The sequence below is a fragment of the Crocodylus porosus genome, unplaced genomic scaffold (genome assembly GCF_001723895.1).
Source record: "Crocodylus porosus isolate Cpor-Errol unplaced genomic scaffold, CroPor_comp1, whole genome shotgun sequence".
NCBI lineage: Eukaryota > Metazoa > Chordata > Crocodylia > Crocodylidae > Crocodylus > Crocodylus porosus.
Genome location: NW_017728943.1, coordinates 65381612 through 65404873, shown reverse-complemented (window position 1 = coordinate 65404873; position 23262 = coordinate 65381612). Strand labels below are relative to the sequence as shown.

Sequence of the window (23262 nt, the reverse complement as noted above, 5' to 3'; positions counted from 1 at the left end):
CCGGCGGAGGTCGCGGGAGCCCGGTTAGAGGAGGCGTGCGTAAAGATTTTGCAATGTCCCTGCATGGTGTTGTAGACTTTCCTAGCCAAGAAACCGGCTTCGGCTTCTTGCAAATCCCCGACGACTCACCTGATTAACCTGCCTGCGGTTCTGCCCGGACCAGGTAACGCGAGCCCGAGCCTCCTGTCCTCCCCCACCCCCCGGCCCCGGGCACGTCTGCAGGCCCCCCGCATCTGGGGCAGGGTTTTTTTTTGTGTTTTTTTTTTTTTTTGCTGGGAGCCGAGAGGAGCTCTCTGACTCCCCCCACTTCCTCCTCCTCCTCCTCCTCCTCCTGCTTCTACCTTCAGCCCCTGCCCCTTTGCACTTGCTGAGGGTCAGTCCCTAAAAATAATCCGGAGACTCAGACTCCTCAGACTTCAGCACCCAATCACCCCGCAAGGTCAGCCGCCCAGCTGGAGCTCTCGGCCAATTTTTTTTTGGGGGGGGAGGGTTGGTTCGGTTTGGATTTTTAAAAATATTTTGGTGCTATTTTTATTTCTGCTGAGGGATCCAAACCCCAGTAGGTTCTGTCTTGCTTCCCCCCACCCCCTCTTTCCCTCCCCCCTTCCTTTGCCAAGGATCAAGAGCGCTATGAAAGTGCCCAGGCTTTGCGGAGTTAGGGACGGGGTCCTGGGGTGGCTGCAAAAGGGGAAGGGGAACTTGGCTGGAAGGCACTGATCCTTGTGCGTAGCTGCTGCCCCAGCTGGCGCTCTGCCTCCCTCAGCTCCCCCTGCTTTTCCAGGGAGCTCAGAAGTTCATTCAGGCTTCCCGGCTGCCTGCTTTTTGGGTCCCCAGGGTGCCAGGAGCAGCCCCCATGGCACTGCTTCCCCTAAATGCTGCACAGAGTCAGGGAGAGAGGGACAGACCGACCCAGGAAGGGAGGGAGAGAAAGAGAGACGCTTCCCCTCTCTTCCTCTCCACCCTCTTCCTCCTTCCTTAAACATTTCTGTGAGTGATTCACAAGAGCCAAGCAGGCCTGGTGGAAACCTTGCATGCCGGCGCTGGGGAGGGGGATTGTTCTTCTCATGTCTTTTCACTCCCACTAGCCTCCTTGCTTTCCTGACATTGTGAATTTGCCACATGGGGCTGGGAGAGCACGTTTCCTCTGTTTGTGTGGTAGTGCCAGAATCAGTGGACATGGACTTAGACCGTACCCACAAAGCAGGCATTTGCGAGCACAATGAGGGAGGATGAGGGGAAGTGTGGAAAGTGCATGCAGACCAGACACGGCAACTGTGGTCTCTTTTATTAGACCGACTAAATAGTTGGGAAAATTGTTTTTTTTGCAAGCTTTCGGGTATAAACACTCTCCTTCACAAAGGCAGCGCATGTGGATCTCATCTTGATGGCCCACCCTCCTGGCTCTAAGCATGAGGGTTTTGGTTTTTTTTTGAGAAGTGATCTCATGTTCAGATCTAAAATATGACCTGCCTGCTAGGATTATTTATTTATTTATTTTTGCCCTGAACATTCACAGGAGCAAGTGGTCTGAGGCTATCTTTTGAATTGCTGCAGGGGAAGCTCTCTGATTAGTTGGTTTAGCGGCGTGGTTTATCGCAGCGCCAAAAATCCAGCAGGAGGACTGAATTTAGGAAATGAGCAAAGGATGAGAGTGGCAAATAAAAAGGATGAGAATTCAGACACAAGGAAACTAGAGGGGGGTGAGGTTAGAATTGAGGGGCTTTATTCCTTTCCTTGTGATATCTTTGCCGAAGCTCTGTGATTTTGATGTTAAAAGGACTTTAACAAAAAAAAGAGAGAGACAGTACCACCAGCTGTGTGAGAGAGGGAAATTTGAATTCTCTTTAAATAAAAGCTGGTGCAGAGGTAGAACAGCTTGGTCCTTGTGTAAGGGAAGTGCATGACATATAGCAGGAAGTTAGTAGGAAAACAAGATTTGACATCCTCTGTTTTTCTTCCCCTTCCTCCCTCAGTTTTGCCCTTCCAACTTAAATGTGAAGTATCAAACTTATTTGATGTGCAGTTGTTTCTCAGATTTCACTCTAAAATATGTAATGCTAAGTTTAAATGTGAAAACCGCCCCTCCCCCCACACACATTCAGTTGTAAGCATGGGCATTCAATATTGTATTGCACTTCCATAGGAAATACCCAAGGGTTTAGAATCAGGAACTGATTTATGTGATTAAATTCTTGTTCCCTGTCTGTGAAGTATCATTGTAACCACTTTTTGTGTGTATGCTGGATTCTGACAGTTCTCCTTTAAGGGGACTTTCAGTTTCACATATGCAAAGGGCAGAGGAAGGTAAACATGGCTTTTAACGTGTTCGGTATCAGAAACATAGCAAATAAATCAATTACATTAACGGTGTTCAGTACCACACTTATTCTGCTCTATTTTTTTCAGAAATTAAAAGGTTACCACTAGAGCACTATATCCATATCTCCAACCTAGCACCACTTATTATTGCAACAGTATTTCAATATTAAGTGATGTTAAAGATATTTCATCTTTCATTTTGAATCCTGAATTTGAATCAGCATTAGAATGTCAGAGCTGCAAGATAAGGTATAACAAGCTAAGTAGACAGCTGAAGGGTTCCTGGTGAAGGTGTTGCTGAGAAGGATATCTTGGGCTGTTCTCGGTAACCTTGTTTACAGGGACATTTCAATTGCAACTAGAATTTCAGCAAGAGGCTGCCTAGACTAATGTCTGTGTGTTTGAAGTTGATCACGAGTATCTTTTTTCACTATAAACATACATGCCTTAGCAACACTCATGCAAACTTTTCTGGAAGGTTATGATGATTTTTTTTTTTGTCTACCAGAAAGACAGACCTTTGTGCTGGCATACAGTAGAAAAAATATTTATGAAATTATAGTTTGGTTCGGTTTGATGTGTCAGGCAGGAGCAATTCACTGGTCTTCTTAATGTCATGTGTATAGGCTTTGATTTATTTGACTTAAGTGTCATGATTTATTAATGCATATTACAGCATGCTAAAGTCAGTGTGAGGTAAAATTTGAAAAATGAATATATTATAACAGGTAACATTTATGCCTTGATTTGCTGAATTTTAGTCATTTTGTTTTAAAATAACATTTGGAGAACAATACAAATTTAGAGACTTGAACTAAAACATCAGAAGCTACATTAATGAAGAAAAATGCTGTTGAAATACTTTTGAATAATAAATAGGATATGGAATGGTCAACCACAAGATAAAAATTTTACACAGTGTTTTTATGACTCTAAATTGGCTGCATTGTAAACTAAGCTTACTACTCTATTAAGTCATTCTACTTTTCAATTATTTAACATATCTAGCCATGCAATTCAGTATGGACTTCATTGTGCATGTAAGAACATTATATATAAAGTAGTCGTCACTTGTTAGTTTGTCTGGGTTTTGTGGTGGATCAGGGTTTAATTTTAACTGATCAGGACAAATATTACCAAGTATGCACAGAGCAAAATGATATGGAAATAGCCGCAGTCCTATGAAATGGGGATAGTTACAGCACTGAAATGTACCTAATACAATTTGAGATCCACTCGCTAAGAAACCTTGACAGTATCTGCCTTCCAGGTACTGTGCATTTGGAAATACTGTATCTCCATTTAAATGCAGATCTTCTGTTTTCTCCAGGGGGCAGTTGGTGAATCTTTCGATTGAACCACTGGTACTAGAAAAACTAACTGAAGATTTCCCCATGAACAAGAGAACCTTTCAAGTCTGCCTGTTTGAAATAATGATTATAAAATTTCCTAATATTGCAGTTTTATATTGATTTTAAATGCCTTTTCAAAAGTCAAACCAAAGGAATTGTGCCTTTTGCTCAGACAAAGCAGTTTTATGTTTTCACCTTTATTTAGGGGGCTTAGAAGATATAACCATTACAAATAAGTTCTTTGTTTTTACATTGGTATTGTGTTTGCATGTGAATTTCATCAAAGGGACAGAGCAGTCTTCCTCTGATTTGACCTAGATTCCTCCTGATTATTCCTATACTGCCAGTACCTTGCTATTTCCCACTGTGAAAATAGGTAAGCAACTGTTGATGCTATGTAGCTGGGGCTGCATGGGCAATGGGCATATACAGGCAGTTAACTCCCTCCGTTCTTGAAGACTTCATTATTAGACCTGTGTGAAAAAATGTAGCTTGACTGAAAAAGGGATTCAGACAAATATTTTCTTTGCTTTCAGTTCATGGAGATTTGGGTTTTGGGTTCAAATAATTCAGCACAACCCAGTTGAACCTGGGAGATTTGGAGTTTTTTTGCATGTTGAAAACATGGGTTTTATATGCAAGGATAAATTGGACCATGTTTGCTTGAAACAGAGGCCTGCTTCTGCAGACCCTGGCCCTAGTTTTAGTGTATAGGGTGAGATTTGCCTACGAAAGGGGTATCAAACTTGTCTGGGCCCCAGAGCTCCTATGGGCTGGATTAGTGTTGCTTGACTGGTTTGCATGCCAGAACAGACTGTTACCCCTAGCAGTTCTTGCAATGCTGGATCTAGCCCATGTGCTGCACACATGCTAGACCCGGGGGCCTGGCACTGTGTGCATGCTGCCCATGACATACAGGCTGGCCTTAGTGCTTAGGCAGCACAGAGGGTTGGTCCACAGCAACAGATGCAGCTTTGAACACCTTGTACCCCATGTAGTGCCCAGGGCAAGGGCCGGCACAGGCTGGAGGATACAGGTCAACAGGCCGGATCCAGCCTGTAGGCCTTATGTTTGAGATCCCTAGCCTATACTGGCTGTTGATGACAGATAAGTGTTCATCCACTAGAATTAATGATGAAACTTTGTGGACAGAGAAATTGGGAAAAACACCCTTGTTGTTTAGAGTTTGTAATGGAAAGTAAATTTAAATAACTTTCTTACACAAACATTCATATCTTGGTTACATGAATCTATCCTGACTCTCCTCTCATTTAACGCTGTCACTTGAGTGAGGTCAGGGGAATTACTCTTGATTGGCAAAAGTATGAGAGAGAGGAGAATCAAACTTAACACTTTCCCCTCAAGTATAGTTTGGGTCCTTGAAGAGGGTCCTTTCTTGAAAACCTGTTGTACGCCTATCTTGCTTGGATGGGTGTGTGTGTGTGTATCTGCATCTGCATAGAAACTGATACATATTTTTCAATAGAATATACTGAAATAGACATATATAGTTCAATAGAATAGGTGTGTGTGTATACACACACAGCCACAGAGTTCAACTATATGTGTGTGTGTATGTATATGTATGTGTGTATGTATATGTATGTATGTGTGTGTTATATATATATATATATAAGAAAGTCACCCAAATATATATTTGGGTACAGACTCATATTAGAACCCAAACATGAGGGGAAAAAATGGAACTTCTCTCAAACAGCTTTTCTTAGGGGGAATCTAGTGGCAATTGCTTTGAAGCATGTGTAATTGATTACCATACATTTATTTTAAAAAGGAGACATAACAAGGAATCTAACATGATGTTTTGGAATATATCTTTTCTCCACAATGTTCTTGAGGGAAATGTAAGGTTGCAGGCATCATTTCATGCCCTGTATGTTTTTGAACATAAATCAAAGAAATTGTTGGAGAGTTATAGATGTTCATAGCAACTATAGCTATAATAAACACATGCAGTATATATTTTCTAAGCTATTTTGTAGGGGCAAAAAGCTGAAGCCGGCATTCTGTATGAACAATTCAACTTAATCAATGAAAATTTATTTCCTAGTTAGTGTGAATTACCAGTGTAGCATGGAGTCATACACCTTGGTTTAAGTTCATCTGATCTGAAGCCGTGGTTAAAACTGGGAAAGAATTTAAATTAGATTTAGACACCCAGAATGAGTTATCCCAGATGTCACAATTATAGTGATGGCTGTACGGTAGTATTTATATCTCTATTATCAGCTGTATCTATCAAATTATTTATGTGTATATTGAATTCAAATGGTGCTGGCATTTTACATACATACATAAATAAATAAATAAATAAGCAAACACATGCCACAGAAAGTGAGGGTAATAAATAAATGGGGAAGGTGGAACACTGAAGCTAGGTACAGATGTTCAGAAGTCCCAAAACAGAATTGATCTAAGTTACATGGTTTTCTGAAAGTGCCCTGGTTAGATAGGCAGTGAACAGAACATACATCCTGCCTTTGGTGGTGGGGAAGGAGGGGCCAAGGCCAGCAGGCAGGGACCACTCCTGCATGCCTCTCAGCAGGCCCCACAAGCTGGCAGAGACTACTGAGAGCAGCTAAACACCCAGGCCACCCCTGATTGCCTGCTGGGCATGGACAAGCGTGCCTCCAACTCTGCCTACTGCAGCTTGGCTGCTCAGTGCCTCCCCTTCTCCCCACCCTAGAACTCCAGGACCCTGTAGCTGCGGGCTAAAATACCTTTGCAGCACCCCAGGGACTCATGTCCCAGGTACCTGCCAGCAGTGGCCAGTCTAGCAGGTCACAGGGTTGCCTCCATGCAGGCCCAGTCCCAGTGGTCTGGCCCTTTCCATCCTAACTCACCAGAGGCAAGCCGCCCACATTGGCTCCTGCTTGGGGAGGTCCATGCTAGGGTCTGGCTGGCAGGGTGTCTGACTCTAGCAACTGAGATGTGATGTGCAGGTTCGTGGGGTTGTGCCAATGCACTGGAGCATGGGGGTCCCTGGCTGGGTGTTGTGAGGTTGCCAGGCCCATGTCCATGGAGCTATGCCTGAGCACAGGGGCCTGGGGGTCCTTGGCTGGGTTTGTGGGACTGTGCTTGAGCATGGAGTTATGGGGAATCCCTGGCTGGGCATGTAGTAGCCAGGGCCAAGCTCTGTGGGGCTGTGCCTAAGCACAGGGCCTCTCCTGGGCTCCATGTCAGGTCTGTGTGTACATTATATGGTGCTTTGTGACAGGGCAGGGGCCCAGCCCAGGGACTTTTGTGCCCAGTTGCTGGTGTTCATGCAGGGGGGGCAGACACCTCTTTCCTCCCCATGCCCCCATCTGCCTGCAGCCAGCAGATAGTTGTAGGCTGGAGGGGAGCGGGGCTGGGGAGAGGAGCTCTGCTTAGGGAGAGCTTGGGGTTGGGGCCTGTTTGGTGGCCGACTGGAGCAGCTAAGGGTGGGTTGAGTGCTAGCGTGCCTTCTTGTGAGGGGTGTAGCAGGGTGCCCCAAAGAAGGCTGGGATGCTGGCAGACAGTGGCCTGACTCGAATCGATAGGGGATCTGGTACAGGAGTTCGATTCACTGGTGTAATCTAAATGGATTAGATTAGAGTGCACATCGATCCAGGTCTGCCTTAGAAAAGAAATATATATATAAAAAGAGATCCCTAAAAATCACAAGAGTTTTTTTTATTGGCCTTCTGTTTTTCCAGAGAGTTTAGGGAATGTTTTTAACCTTTTCTTTCCAGCTGGAAGGGCTAACACCTTATTTTTTTTAGATGATGGGTGAAATTCTCAATTAATCTCTTGACTCCAGGAGCTGAGGCTTTCAAAAAACAATCAGTATTGCAAAATTTATGATAAAATCATGAGAACTAGTACTATGGTTTAAGTACTGGTAGTATTGAGTCCTTTGTGATTTGTAGGTTAGGATTTTTTTTTTTAAATAACAGTTATTAAGGATGTTTCTGCAATTTGTATCTAAAATAAATGAGATTTATAAACAGTTAACAATAAGGGATTTAGAAATAGAGTTGTAGCTTTTACTTTTGGCCCGGTTTAGTCTGGCCTTCCCATATATTATACAATTAAGTCAGCCCTTTCCAAACCTGAACCCATAGAATTATTTTGGTCCATATACCTTTTTCCTACCCCACTTCTACACAATACATTTAATTCCTGTACCCTCTTTCACTTCATTTAGCCCTAGCCCTCCCTGACTGCAGGATTTCACTGCCTGGAGTGAGCTGCTTGCTGCTGCTGCTATTCTGGCCCTTACAACTCCCCCAACACTCTTTTGCTCCTAAAAAACTAAGAGTCAGAAACACTGAATTCCTTATGAGCAAGCAGATGTCAGAAGAAGCAAGCTGGACACATATACTGAAGTGTGAGGAAGGAAAGAGTATGTGAGTAACTTTGTGGCGCATGGGCTTTTCCTTTCTGCCAAAAAAAAAATGTTGGGTCTTACAGTCCTTTCCTGCTCCTTGAAGGACAGAAGGAAAACCTAGGGAGGATTTCCCAGAACTGTTGGAGAAGGTCTCCTTCTCTTACCTACAGGCTGCTACCCAGATGCTGCATCCGGTCTTGTGAGGACATTTCCTAAAAAAGTAACGTTGAGACACAGAGGAAGAACCAATGTTAATACAGATGGTTTCAGACACTATGGTAAACTGGACAGGTCTGGGGGAAGAAACATTTTCCAGGCCTATTATGTTGGGTACTTGGGTTCTAGGGTAGCTCAGGTTGTGCTGTTGTATAAAAGGAGTGCTGAAGGAGAATCACTGCATGTAGGAACCTGCATGTACAGAGTATAAAGGGAGAAGGGATTATGATAATCCTGACTGGAGATTTTTGCAGCCCTAAGAAACCCCAACTTTGTTGTGTGGATTTTTCCACTCACCAACTTTAGAGCAAGACAGCTTCTTAAATCTGGAATACCGGGCTTCATATCTGATTCAAGGGTGTCAGTTTTTGGCTGGGGATTGGCTTGCTGCACAGGCAGGCTTTTGGACAGTAATTTTAATTCACTGGAAGTCTTTATCTCCACTGAGACTTTGCTATTATTTATAATTTGTTATTAATATAGTGTGTTCAGGTCCCAACTGAAAAGAGGGCCCTGCTAAAGCAGGCACTGTGCACAAGCATAAAGAGGAGATTAAATCCTTTCCTGAAGGGATTGCAGTCAAGTCAAAATACAGTAGGTTGAATAGACAAAGGGTGGGAGAAAGTCCTAGGGCTTGAAAAGACTGGAGACTAAAGTAGACAGAGAATTTACCCAAGGTCGTGAGAGATGACCATGCTGAACTCAGCAGTTTCTAAGTTTTTAATCTGTGTCCTTTATCTCAAAAGTTATCCCTATTTTACAAACGGAGAAACTGACATGCTTAGGCCTTGCTCTTGCTCTCATTGTAGCCATCAGACTACCCCAGTAACTTGCATGGTGCAGAATCAGTCACTAAAGGGAAAATGGTTTTGTTCAAGGTCATGCAGCATGTCAGAGGCAGTCAGGAATAGAGCCCTTGTCTCCTGACTCCAGAGCTCTTGATTAACTAAGTCACACTGCCTCTTTAAATGAAAAAAGATATTTATATGTTTCACCATTCAGCAGGACCTGTGGGGAAGTGGGGAAGGAAGGGGGATAGTCAGGGGACTCTTGCAAGGAGACTCTGGACAAGCTGAAGCTATTTGGGATGGGGTTGGTTGGAGATGATGTCTATGTTGGATGTTAAAAAAGTTATCTTGATATAAGCTGCCCCTATTATTATTTGTGTTTGGGTCATATGCCCACTTTTCTGAATAATCAAACTAATTGAAAAATGTAAAGAACAACTGCCCCCCCAAACACCCAAGGACAAGCACTATGATTTTTCAGACGCGCTGAATACCTCTAAAATCAGATTATTATCATTATTATCAACATGATTATACCCCTATTCCTATTAAGCCTCTCTATCTCTTGTATGTGTATAATATGTACATGCTTGTACATTTATTATGCATGTATATGCACACACAGACACATATATATAATCTCAGTTATTTTGCTGTTTTGAATTTGTGTACATGCCCTTTTGTTGCACTGTTAGTTCTGGGTTTTGCCCTTTGGACCAAAGTTCACAATATTAGCAAAATAGTATGCAATATACTGCTGGCTGGAATGGTCAGAGTGCCTAAGGGGAAAAAGATGGGTGTTGAATAATCTAAGTGATCATGAACTATCTTGCAAAACCTCATCACAAAATACATAACAATTGTTGCTAACCAGACTCTAATACTGTGTGTTTTAAAACTGCACCTGCCTACATTTGCTTTTGAACTTTGTGTTTGTAACCCAGGTAAGAGAAAATGACCTTTTTTGTAAAGACACCATGCTGTTCGGTTGCCTTTGAAATGTGATGTAAACATTTTTCTTACATTTCTGAACAATGTTAAGGGCTAAATATAGCATAAAAAACATGATTGATGATTAAAAAAAATTATTACTTCCTAAAGGTGGATCCATTTGGGTTACTGCTCCTAAATGTAGGAATCAGTATAGTTCTGGTGAGCAGGTTCAATATGTTGTTACTGTGGTTTCATTAGATTACTTGAACATGGGTAAGGCCCACATCCAGTTTAGGAGTTTCCTACTTCCCAAAAGTTTTGGAGTGTTTGTATTTGAGGCTTAGGTGAAAACTGATATCAAGTAGGGATTGGTTTTGCAATTTGTTTCTGGATCATAATTCCAAATCATTACAGTGTTTTGGGGTGTTGGAATTTAGGGACTATGTCAGGCTGTTTCGCGTAGGACATGGCGGGGGTGGATGGAAAGGAGACAAATATCCCACTCATGAATTTTTCTGTATATCAGAATCAGAAAGAATAACTAGGAAGAGTGTGACAGATGATACGGGGTTGTGGGGGGCAGAATGAATTCAGGGCAAATCCAGAATGTGTACTGCACCTGTTATAATAGGTCCAACACATGCCTTGGGGTGCAGTGAACATCTTATCATCTGCAAAAACTGCAGTCAAGACAAAAACAAAATATACTAGGCGTATTCTGCAGTTTTTACTCAATCCTGACACATGTACAATTCCCTTTGAAGTGAATGGGAGTTTTGCTTCTATCAGAGCTGACTAAGGACTTCAGGATTTCAGCTCATTGTTAGAAAAATTACACGGTAAATATACAATTTTAAAAGTCCTCCTGGACATATGTAGCAAGCCCACTTATTTGAATTGTGTGAAGTTGTCAAAGGTTGCTTTGCTCTCCAGAGCCTGGCACTAGCTCCACTGAAATGTGATGCCATTGGTTTTCAGTAAAGGTTTCTTTCTGCAGGGCTGCAAACAGAGATCAGCTGCTACTGTGTATACACAAGTAGGGAGCAAATCAACCAGCACATTTAAGCAGCCTTTTTAACCCTGAGACTTTCCAAGATTTCTTCTTCACACGGGAAGTTTCCTTTATATTGTCAGATTTAGCGCTTGGCTCATGTAATCAGATCAGAGCTAGGATCATTGCTGCACAGTAGAAAGACTTCCTTAAGACATTTGTCCTTGAAACTGCACCAAACTCTTGGAAGAACCCAGAACCTGTAAGTATGTATGATTTAGGCAACAATAGCACAGTGCAAAGCTGCAATCAACCATTATACAATATCCGATTAGCAGTGCAGTGGGGATTTTTTTTATATGTTATGTTACATTCATTTTCAATTCGTTCTGAGGAAACAAATCAATTCGGGCTTCTGATACAGTGACTTTGCAGTAGATGAGCTAGTAATATGTTTGATTTAACTATTTGTTGTTCTCATGTAGCTGGTGGGACAGTTATTATAGCCATCAAACTATTGAGAACTTTTCTTATATTATTAGACATTATAAATGTTTATATCCATGTTGTAAATAAGTTTTCTTTTTGTTTCTTTTTTTGGCAACCCCACCCCAGAACAAGCAATAAATAGCAAGGCAAATAGAATTAGTTTGTGTCATCCTTAAGTAGCAATGCGACCTATTAGTTTGCAGGCTTAATTTACTACTAAATGACATTGGACTGTTGTTTTGTCTTAATTGTATTCTACTCAATGCTGTCTATTTTGTGCTTTACTGTCTTGTATGTGTGTAAGTTACTTTGCTGGGACTGCAGTCTGGTTAAACCTGTATTTTAGAACTATTTCTATTCTAAACACATTCCTACTAAAATAAGTGCTCAAGATTAAAAAAGAATATGGGGGGAAAAAGCTTTAAAAAGGATAGTTTTATTAGCTTTGAAGGCTTGAGAAGGCACAACATGGATGAACGTAAGATGTAGACTACATAGCTTAAGTCCCCCATGCACTAAGTCAGATCTCAACACAGCCACTTTTGCAACTACGACTTACAGAAGCCTTGAGCTCCCTTTATATAAATTTTTAATATGCAACAATACTTATGTTTATAAGATTAATTTCTCCCAGGTTAGCCTGATTGATAGCTGGATTGTGGTTTCTTAAGAGCTTTCTCCAAGAAACCCACAGAAGAGCTGCATTCCATTTAACCAGTGAATGTAAAAACTGGTAACCATGGATTCAGGCACCACTAACTGCCGAGTGCAATGACTTGTTGTAAACAATACAAATGAGCCAGGATAGCAGAAGCAACCAGACATGAAATGATTTTAATAGAAATTACGGTAAAGGTCATGTGATACTATATCAGCTTGTATTCAGTATTAAAGGGAAAGTATTTCAGTTTTTCAGGTTCAGCTTAAATTGGACATCTCTACCAGCTTCACTGTTGCACCAGGTCCGCTGAAGGGAAAAAAAATCACAGGAAATGTTTCTGTTTAATTGCATGTTACAGATGTAGGCTCAGATCCTGAAATCATTTATGCACATGCTCACCTCATACGAGCAGTCCATTAAACTAAAATCAATGGGGTTGTTTGTGAGCTTAAAATTAAGCACATGCATAAGCATTTGTAGGATCAGGAGTTTACTGGGTAAGTCCCTGTGAAATGCATTTGTGTATTGTAAAGAATAGTAAACCACTGCTATATTTTGACAAGAATAACAGGTTATATCTGTCACTTAGGTTTTAAGTGTTATGACTTTCATGTCTTATCCGCCCTTCCCAAAACATGGCTTTAATTTATAGCCATGTAAATTTATAAACCATGAGTGCAGCTATTATAATACAGTATGATGATATGCACATGTAGGTCTCATGAGTAGTTGTGTGCCCTACCAAGAATTTCCATCCTACAAAATCTTTGCCGGCTCCTGGCTGTCACATGCCTGTCACTCATAAATTCTAACCACAACCATGTCCTTTTCCAGGTATGTATATGTATACACATGTAGATGGATGTCTGTTTAGTCACTTCCCCCTCCAAATCAATCTCTCCTCAAAGCCTCTTATAGTCAGCTTTTATTTCTTCTTTAATCTAAATGTCTGCTTTTCATTTCTGTGCTAACTACATAGATTTTGTAGAAGAGAGTAAGCAACAATAGTTACAAAGAGAGCTAGCTAAAAGTTAATGTAATATAACAACTTAAAGGAATATAAAACTAGGTTCACATCTCCAGCATCCCTGGAAAACCTCTTCCTGGGTTTAACCTTTTAAATACTTTCCTGGTGATGTTCTCATCCCTCTGTACACTTCCTTATGACCAGTTGCATTTACTTGTCAGGTCATTATATTATCTGGCAGCATTAGATAATAAGCTTTCTGGGCAGGGCCTTTACTTATTGTTTTAGAGTAAAGCACCATGCACCTTCATTGTTATATCTGTAATGATAATTAATATGGTTATATAGATTTCAGCCAGAACACGTTTTGTGTTAGTTAGCTTCAGCTTGTTGGAATTGAGCAGCATATGTCTGGCATGTATGAGTGCAATTAAAATAACTGCATATAGGGATACATCTGGCTTACTTTACTTTCATGTGGCTTATGTGAGTAAGGAGAGCAGGATTTAGCCCATGTGAATAATGAGAGGCTACTTATGACAAATGGACAGAGTTATTCTGACTTCTGTTGAAAAGGAGTATATTTGAAAAGCTAGTAAGGAGCTCTTTAATATGTCATAAAAATCTGCCAAAAGCAACAAAGCACTTCATCATTGTTTGAATTGTGTTAAGTGTTAAGAAGATTTCAGTAGTGCACAGATGCAGAGTAAACACACATTTTTGAGGCAGGATAGGATGTTACAAGTATCAGGTTGTCGTATTGCTCCTTAAAGAGGTGGAGGACTAAACAGTGAAGATACCAACTTCCTGGCATCCCAAAATCTAAATTAAATGTTAAGGGGGGAAAATCGACACTCATACCCAAATGAATTGGGATGGCTTCCTTAAGTGTGTTAATTATGAAGAGTTAGTAATCTTTGTACATAATTAAAACAGGTAAAAAGTTCATGTTACTGGCCCCAGCAGAAATGATATTTTGAGTCTATCACACAGGTTTCAGTCTGGAAGAAAACACAGAATTCAGGAGCAGCAACATTCAAAATGGCTTTAGCAGTCTGTCAAGATGGTGGAAATAGGTTTATTTTCTTGCAAATGGTTATCTTTGCTATCTGTCCAAGATCCCACTTTTTTGTTACCATGACACATTTTGAATTTTCAAGCTACAACGTCTAGAAGTTAAATAATGGAATGACAGAACACTTCTCTCCATATACTGAATTGGAGAATTAATATTTTCAGTCCTGAGTTTCAGCATGGTGAGGGAGAGGTCTGTTTTAAGATAAAGTTACCTGAAAATCTTTTTACATACTTAAGACTAATATATTCAGATACATTATGCTTGATGAAATCTCGGTGCCCATGTTTTGTCAAGCCATATAACATCAGCTAGAGCATGCTTTGGTAAGAATAATCAATGGTTGCTATTAAATATGAATAATATCATTTATGACAGTATTTCTTCTTGCAAATATCCCTACAGCTAATCTCTTATAATAAAAAGACTCAAACCCATAGGGATTGGAATTATAATCTAATTGGTTTTCCTTTTAACAACAAAGTACATTTTAGTGCAGTGCTGGGTTTGTTTGGTTTTTTTTCCTTTTCCTTTTCCTTTGGGAAATTATCAGATTGGCCACCCTGGTAACTATTCCAGGTTGTATAAAGGCAAGCTGCCTCTTATTAAGTCAGTCCCAGTGTGAAGGTACCCCTAGTAGGAATGTGAAGGGAGTAATTCAGGATCCCAGACCATTCAGTTCTGCATCTCCCTCTGGACACCCAAGGGTGAGTGCAAAATACTGAACTATGTTTTGTTGTCTCTTGTCAAATGGTTGCTAACAGGAACTAAAACTGGAACTGGGCCAAAACCACTGATTCATCTTACATGGGCCATTCTGAAATAGCCAACCACCATATATTTATGAATATACCTCTTTAAATTCCTACATATTTTTTTCAAACATTCTGTACTTAATGCAGTATTTATAGATCTGATCTCTTCTGGAAAGCTCCTACTGGGCATTGGGTAGGGCCTGTAATGACTGCAATTGTCTTTGATTTCTCTTTGCCTTTTATATGTACTTCTTTTTCAGGAGCTGTGAAAGGTGTTGCGAAGTTCTCCAAGACAACAAAATTGTCTCGTGGCCTCAAGTGAGAGTTCTAGTCAGAGCCAACCAGATTAACTATAACTTTCCGGGACTTCAGCATATCTCTTTCATAATGCTGAAATACCCTTACATTATTTGTCTGTACCAAATAAGATTCCGGTGTATGTTAATTTAGTTTTAACAGTGTCAGACTGCCATTGAGCATCAGTCTTATGACCTTAAGCAGCCATTAGGGCATCTCATTTGGGCACCCCAAATCACCTGTGACTTTTAAAGATCTCAGTCTGAAGCTTATCCTGGGCTCTAGCTGGACTGCTGGTTTTGACAGTTGCTTTGCGAAGGCAGAATCAAAAGCAAATGACCACTCATTAGTGTAGCTGTGTAGGTGATCTTATGCTGTCACTTAGTTTTTATTTTTGCTTGAGCCATTTCAAGTGTTCTAGCAATGTCTGCTTTTTTTTTACAACCAACTTTGTTCCTGGATTTTTTTAGCTTCTTCTCGACTTTTGTTCAAAAAGTCCCTAAAGTTTTCTTATACTAAATTGAGGCACCATTATCAGTACACAGCGGGCGTGTCTACATGAGATGCCTTGTTGCTGTAGTGACAAGCTATAGCAATATAGCTCATCATTTTGACGTAGCTTCAGTGGGCATGACCCATGATGCCAACAAGCTACTGCACAGTAGCTCATTGCTACTGCACTGTAGGGTTAGAAATGACCTGTGTGCTGCTGAGACTGCACAGTAACAGTGGTTACTGCATAGTCGTTTAGTACTTGCTTTATTAAGTACTAAATGACTGCAGTACACAGTACCAGCTGCGCAGTTGGGGGCATGTGTAGACACATGTCCAGTTTGAAACAGTTTAAACAGGGACACTTGGACCTTTCATGTTAGAGCACATTACGTTTCATCGTTTAGGTTTTTTGGGATGCAATTCATGAAACAGACTGCAGTATGCCCTTACATTTTCTTCCTCTTCAAATGACAAATTTACCCAAATGTTGTAAAAGTCTCTGCCTTTCTTTCCATTCCAGATTAGCAGATAACCATCATTTTGCTTTTTCATATCTTTATATCAAGTAATTCTCATTTTCCCATTCCTCAGGAAAGTTCCTGCTTTTCTAGTGCATCTTAGATAACGTGGTTGCATTTACAAGACTTCTGACATCAAACTGTAATTTTTGCTTTTTGTGTATAATCCTGTAAAAAGTAGTACAGAATTTATGGAATGAGTCCATCTTTATTATTTATTATTGGTGTTGGAGTAGAAAACGTATGAGCTATACAGGCACACAGTCATTGCATTTATGAGCTTGCAACAATAGAAAAGTTCATCCAGAAAAACTCTTACATAGTAAACACATTTTAAATGTGTTAGAACAACAGCTTCTGAAAAGAATTGTATCACAACTGACAGACATTTCGTTCAAGGTGGACCTACGTATGTATTTAGTTAAACAAAACATAAGTAAGCACATTTTCTGCAGTAGTACTATCTAATGACTCCTAATAATATTACTTATTTCTTTTATGAACCAATCTTTTCAGAGAGAGCAGTTATTTTATGGAATAGTGTATATAACATAAACATTTAGATTTCAATCCAGTAACGTTGTTTTACAAAATAGCATCACTATTATTGTTTGTTTTGGCATTTTAAGACTATGAAAATTGACACAGAAGCTGAAAGAGACTTTGTGATTTTGACTGTACTTTAAATTAAAACTAGATTATGGCAGCCTAAGGGCAAATATCCATGGAAAGTCTGTTGGAATGGTGTAGAGTAGGAGATGCCCATTCTCAGCATAATTTTAACAAATCATTTCTTTTGTTTGCTTAACATCCACCATAATGGACTTCTGTGTTAGAAGGATATTCCCTGAAGACGTTACATTTTACATTTAGGGGCAGATTCATGAGCACATTGAATAGAATATGATTGGTTGCTTAAGAGTCTTGTTCCTGGCCAATGCCTACAAAGATCAGGATGTTGCTTTTAGAATGTCAAACTAATGGTTAATGAGTATACGGTTAATATATAGAGGCAATAGTAAATGCTTGCTGGTCAGCAGATATTTTGTCCTGGTGGCTCCCAGAGCACTTACTGTTCCAGGTTTACTAAACCCTATATGCAGCACTTCTGTTCTTTGGGTTACTCATTGAGCTTTTAATAGTCAACTTAATTTTAGTTAAGGTTCAGTTTAGTAACTCTAGCAATTAGCAGAAAATATTGTTGGTATTCAACTGGTGAACCGTATTACATGTGATAGGCGTAAGCACAGTGTACTAGGAGGTAAAAGATAAAAGATCAATTCTTATGGATCCTATAGTTGCAAGCTTTTAACGATAAATTACGGAAACTTTGTAATTATTGTGGGTAATCTTGCAGAAAATTGAATCTTGAGCATGTATGAGGAAGTTTGGTCTCCTTTGCTCACCATAGCTTTGTAGTGTTAAAGCAGCTCTCTGTACTGTTGGCTCCTTGGTTACCTGTCAGGCTTTGTGTTTCACTTCACTGCAGGTAAAATGCTGTTTCTAAGATTGGATAAATCCCTGGCAAAAGCAAGAGGTCTTATTTTTCAGGCATGTTGCTGAGACATCTAGTTCTTTCTTTCTCTGTCTCTTTGAAAGCCGCTTTGGAGCATGCTGAAGTGTACGAGGTAAGAAGGAAAGTCTGTTGTTTGACTCTCTTCGACAATTTATTTTTTTGACTGTTTCATGGTTTGAACTTCCTGGTGAAGTACAAAAAAAAGACGACTCCAACAAGACTTTTTGTCTTTGCTTAAATAATGTCCAGTTTAATTGCAGAGGGCCTGTTTGTACCCACAGGAGAAAACACTAGGGTTTATAAGTATGATCAGGACCTCATAAAAAGACACGGGCAAGGGGGTGTTCATTTGATGTGGTTTGGTTGGGTTTGGTTCTTTTTATCAAGTGAACATTTTAAAGTGTTTGTAACAGATATCTGACTGATGCTCATGAAGCATGAAAACTGCTATCACTACACAGGGCAGATAATACAAGGTTGGGTGCATTGCAGACTTCCCACATTGTCCATTATGTCCTGTCTACACTTGTCTATATCTAGGTCCCTAAAAGAGCAGCCCATGTAATGGACCTAGTGGGAGTTCTCACATAGACAAAGCACAGAGGTAGCAGGCATTTTTAACACAGTCATCTCTAAACTTTCTCAGGGGTAAATGACACTGTGTTAAAAGTGCCAGCAGCCATGGAAGTCTTGTGCACGTGATTGTGACAATAGCTATGTCTGCACTGGTTTTAACAGTGAGGAGAATTTTTTGACAGAAAAAGTAGAGGAAACAGGGCCAGCTGAGGTAGTTTACTCCACAGAGTTAACTGTGAACTTATATACCAGTGGTTCTCCACCTTTTTAGACTCAAGGCACCCACTGGAAAATGCCAACTCTTAGTTTTCACTAGGTTTTTGACTCAAAAAACCCAGTCATTGATTTTCCATTACAAAGATGTCAGAAAGATCATAGTAAGTCAAAATGCTTTTAACACTGTGGATGCCTATTTAAAATCTCTGAGTTTATCTTGTGAATCATGTTTATACATCTAATAGTGCTGATATTGCCTAGGACCCTTGAAAGGGTAACAGGCCATCCCAGCATGCCCAGACATCTTGGTTGAGAATCACTGACATTGACTAATGTGTTCCCTAGTTTTAGGATATTTTGTTGGAGGATATTGTCATGTGTGTGGATGCTTGTGAGGCAAATCATGTTTTAGATGTTTGCTGAATCATATGGGGTGATATCCTGGCTCTATTAAAATCAATGGGAAATTTGGATTTCACCGTCAGGCCAGGTACAGACATTACATTGTTGCCAGTGTAAGTGATCATAGACTGGTCTGTACCTGTAACAGAACAGAAGTTCAACACACAGACTGGTTTAAAAATGGCGGAACCTCATCTCAGATTTGCCCCTAACCCTACCTCCAAAGGGTGAATGTGTGTTCTGTTTATGAACTGATCTAAACTATGCTGCTTAAAGAAAACCATGTAACTTAGATCAGTTCTGCCTTGGGCTTTTTGAGCGCCTGTACCTAGCCACAATGTCTGTTTCCTGTTTATACTCCCATAGTACCCTCTACAAGGTCTGTCTTATCTGTGGCAAAAATACCAAGAGTATTCTGATAAAGCCTACAGTAAAAAGTTTACCAAACAATAGATTGTGTTATTTATAGGAAATTTATGATAAAAGTATTGATTATTGTAATTTCTTGAATTTCTGTGGAACAAAATGTCTTGACTGGTTCTGCTGACACCATGATTTAAACACTGACAAGTTTGGACAGGGAGTCTACAGACACAGACAGAAGTTACATTTTTCATGCAATTGGCCCCTTGAAAGTTCTGTACAGCCATGCCCTTACGGAAGTGCATGGCTGCTGAACACTTTTAAAATGCCTAATCATATGACAAACTGAACCCTCATTACATGGGGGCTCATATAAAGGCACTCCAAAGTCTTCACCCACTCCCAGAGCTGTCTTTAGAATGGGAGAGAGGGGAGGCAGTTCCATCTGGGGTTTGCTCAGCCTGCATTGGAGGGTGGGGCGGGTGGATTGGAGCCTCTCACTTCCCCCTGTCCCCCCCCCACAAGGCGCTGGTTGATCCAACCTCAGATCAAGCTCTCTCCCATTCCTCCCCTCCCCTTCCCCCCCCCCCCCTTCCAAAGACAGCACTGGAGTTGGGAAGGTGAAGCAGGGCTAGGGAGAGCAGCTGCAGACGTGCAGTTGCTCCAGACTGGAGCTCTATCTCCCAATCCCCAGGACCCAATAGCGAACATCTGTTGGGGGTGGGGGGGAGCTCTGTAACTGATGGTGCTTCCTGTGGAGTGCCATGAGTTATAGCAGGGAGCTGTCGGCTCTCAGCCCCATCTTACATGGGACTGAACTCATAAGTAACATGAAAATGGCATCCTAGCGTTCACATGTATTTCCTTTCTGTGCGTCTTCTACATGTTTGCTAAAAATCAATTTATTTAACTGCTGTATTGCAAGCTAACACTAGGATCTAAAAACTGCCGTGTTTTTTGCCTCCTGCAGATAATCATCAACAACAATTTTTGCAGTTAGAATACATTAATTTTATTAACAGTGTATAAGGTGAACTAGTATCATAGTACTGTTCTCCTCTCACACAGCTGCCCTAACTGCAGCACAAACAGTACTGGTGTTTTTGTTTTGCTAGTGGAGTTAGTAAAAGAAATGCAGGGAGCGGATATATTGGTTTAGAAGACACTGTTGTTATATTCATGCCTAGTTTGGCAGGGCTTAGATTTGGCTATCCTAAGCAGTTCTGCCTTAAAATAACAAGGTTGCCATGAAAAACTCAAATAGATATTAAGGAATTAAAATATTTCATTAGAATTAATGTACAGAATAGTGGGAGACAGTATACGTGTCAATAACGAGCATTAGAGTCCTGCCAAGGAATGGGAAAATCTTTCTCACAATAGCAGAAGCAGCACTACTTTAGACCAGCTAAAAATGGAATTCTCTTGGGAAGAGGTGCACGACCCCAAAATAAGAGCAACATGTCATCTATATGCCACAGACAGAAACTTCAGATACTTCTGGTTTATAATAATGCCGCATTACTGTATGTGATTTCAGAGCACTGATCTTGCCAATAGTACTCAAAGCATAGCACTAAATACCTGACGTCTTTGGACTAACCAGACATGAATGTTTTTTTCATTGTTAGATTAGAGAACTAGAACTCAAGGCTCTAGGGCATTAATCCTAAACTATTTATAAATATGGGAAATAATGAAAATAATAAGTACTTACCTTCTAGGAGTTTCTTGCAGTTTAACTGTTTCTGAAGTGTGTTGATTTCCATGTCTGAAAGGTGTTATAGATAGCACTGTATTTAAGTTCCTATTTTGATCACCATATAACAGAACCTTTGAATAGCTCTTCCATCATGGTTAGCTACCATAAATTATGTGATAATGAGGATGGAGTATAGGTCACAGGGTTGCAAATATGTGAGAGAAGATGGTGAGCTTAACTTTACCAGGTGAAAGAAAGGTTAGTAAACCAACTGCATGAACACATCAAAGCATGTAGCTGGTTTACTGCATTAACTTAATTATCTGTGCTATAGATATGTTTGTCAAACATATCTATAGCCCAGATACTGTTACTTCACAGTGGGAGATAGCAGAGGGCTTCTGTTTGATTGCCAGTTTACTGAATCCTTTCTCCTGCTGCTTTGCATTACTCTCTTCAAGGACTCTCTCCTTGCCCCCCCCACATTTCCCGTCCCTTCCCTCCTTAGTCTGTTTAAATGGAAACTTACTCTTCTCTTTGTAATGGCTGAAAATATTTTAAGAAGCAACGTTTGCAGCCTGGTGAAATGTTTTCAATATGGTTTTTAAGTGAGGCAGATGAGAAGTGTAAGGTTTCTTTATTTTTTTCTCTTCCTTTTAATTTCTTCTATTCGATTAGTTGCATTATGGAACCAGTTTAGTTTTTCAGTGAATAAGTGGCTCAGATCCTATATGTAATGCTCCAACGGGTGTATCTACACATGACCAGCAGCTACTTCGCTGTAGTGGCGCTCTCCCCTGTTACAGCACACCGCTACAGCAAAGTTTCTGCTAAAACTTAATCGTGTGCCACATGTATGGCACAGTGCGGGTGGTTACTTTGCCATGCTTTACTACTTCCAAAAATGAACAAACAGACATATATTTAAAACATGCCAGGCACCTATGTGTTGCCGTATGGCAACATTGTTACTGTGCCATGCTTTAGTATTTCCAAAAGGCAGGACTAGACTTCCAGAAGGAAGTACTAAAGCGTGGCTCAGTAACAATGTCTCCATAGGGCAATGTGTAGGCGCGCCAAGTATGTTTTAAACTATATGACTGTTGGTTGATTTTTTTTCTGCAGACTGTAATCTGAAATGCAGAGGTGGAATTAACAACTCATTGCACGAAAATTGAATAGAGTCACGTTCTGGGACACCCAAACCTGGTCTGTGGTTGGTGAGCTATAGATGTCAGTAGATGAAGACTGTGAGGAACTGTTCAGCTTGTTTATCATTTCTTCTTCTGTAAAATCTGTTATGCAATTAGGTACAGTTTTTAATTATAGTCATTTTTAATACTAATCCTTTGAAGCTCATGGGTAGATGGAAGGAAAGAGAGTGAGATTGTGGCAAACTAAAAAGTCTGGGATAATCTATATAAATAAAAATGAAGTAAAATAACAATAAAATAAATGAATTCAACACAAGTGCTCAGTAGGAATCTATTTTAGGAAAGCTCTTAACTCTGATATTAGATCAGCCATGGTAAAAGTATTAGCTAAAGAAACCAGTAATGTACCTGTTCGTGAATTCACTTGAGTAATTCATTAGCCAACACTTCTAATCAGACAAAGTTGCAAGTAAAATTCTAAATGAGTTTTTGCCCCTCTGTAGCAATGCTTTGGTTACAAATAAAGAAAAAGATATTGCACATGTAATCTCTTTATTTGAAAAAAGAATGCATTGGTTATCTCTGATGTGTCAGTTGCCCATGTGTGCTGATTAATACAACATTTTGTTTACTAAAGAAAGGCTCAACATCCAAAGACATGACCAAACTCTGGTCTTGGTTACAATGGTGGAAATATGGAGCAGCCCGTTGTCTTTAGATGAGTTGCTTTGGGTTTCTTCTGGTGTAACTAGATCAGAACTTTGCCCATGGTTTGAGTAATTTTCTGTTTTAAAGGTGCAGTTGATTACAGGTATGTTTTACTAATATGCTTGGCATTAAATACAGTAACATACAGCTCTTAAGAAGGGCCTTAGATAAGCTAAGAGGAAAACTTTTTTTGTTTATCCTAGTTTTTATTTGTTCTGTTTGCAGATTGAATTTCATAAAAGAAACTGTTGTATTGTAATAACTCCTGCAAGCTTTAGCTCTTTCTGTGGGGGAAGAGGACTGACCTTTCCCTATTTTTAATAAAACCTTTATGGTTTTCTGTTTGCCTCCTCTAGAATAGCACAGTCATTTTTATTTTGTGTTGGTTGTGGAAAAC

General features: G+C 40.2%; 1 protein-coding gene across 4 annotated transcripts in view; it reads left to right on the top strand.

The window, feature by feature from the left end:
* The window catches only part of ESRRG (estrogen related receptor gamma), a 520671-nt gene that overhangs the window by 26050 nt on the left and 471359 nt on the right, over positions 1–23262 (top strand). Inside the window, exon 1 of one of the 4 annotated variants that reach the window (XM_019549477.1) lies at positions 7–163. The exons of 2 other annotated variants lie outside the window; for them this stretch is intronic. The gene's annotated coding sequence lies outside the window, so the exon portion shown is untranslated. Of the gene's footprint in view, positions 1–6; positions 164–10954; positions 11234–23262 lie in introns of those variants that run through there. One more of the 4 variants, XM_019549479.1, reaches the window with a different exon arrangement.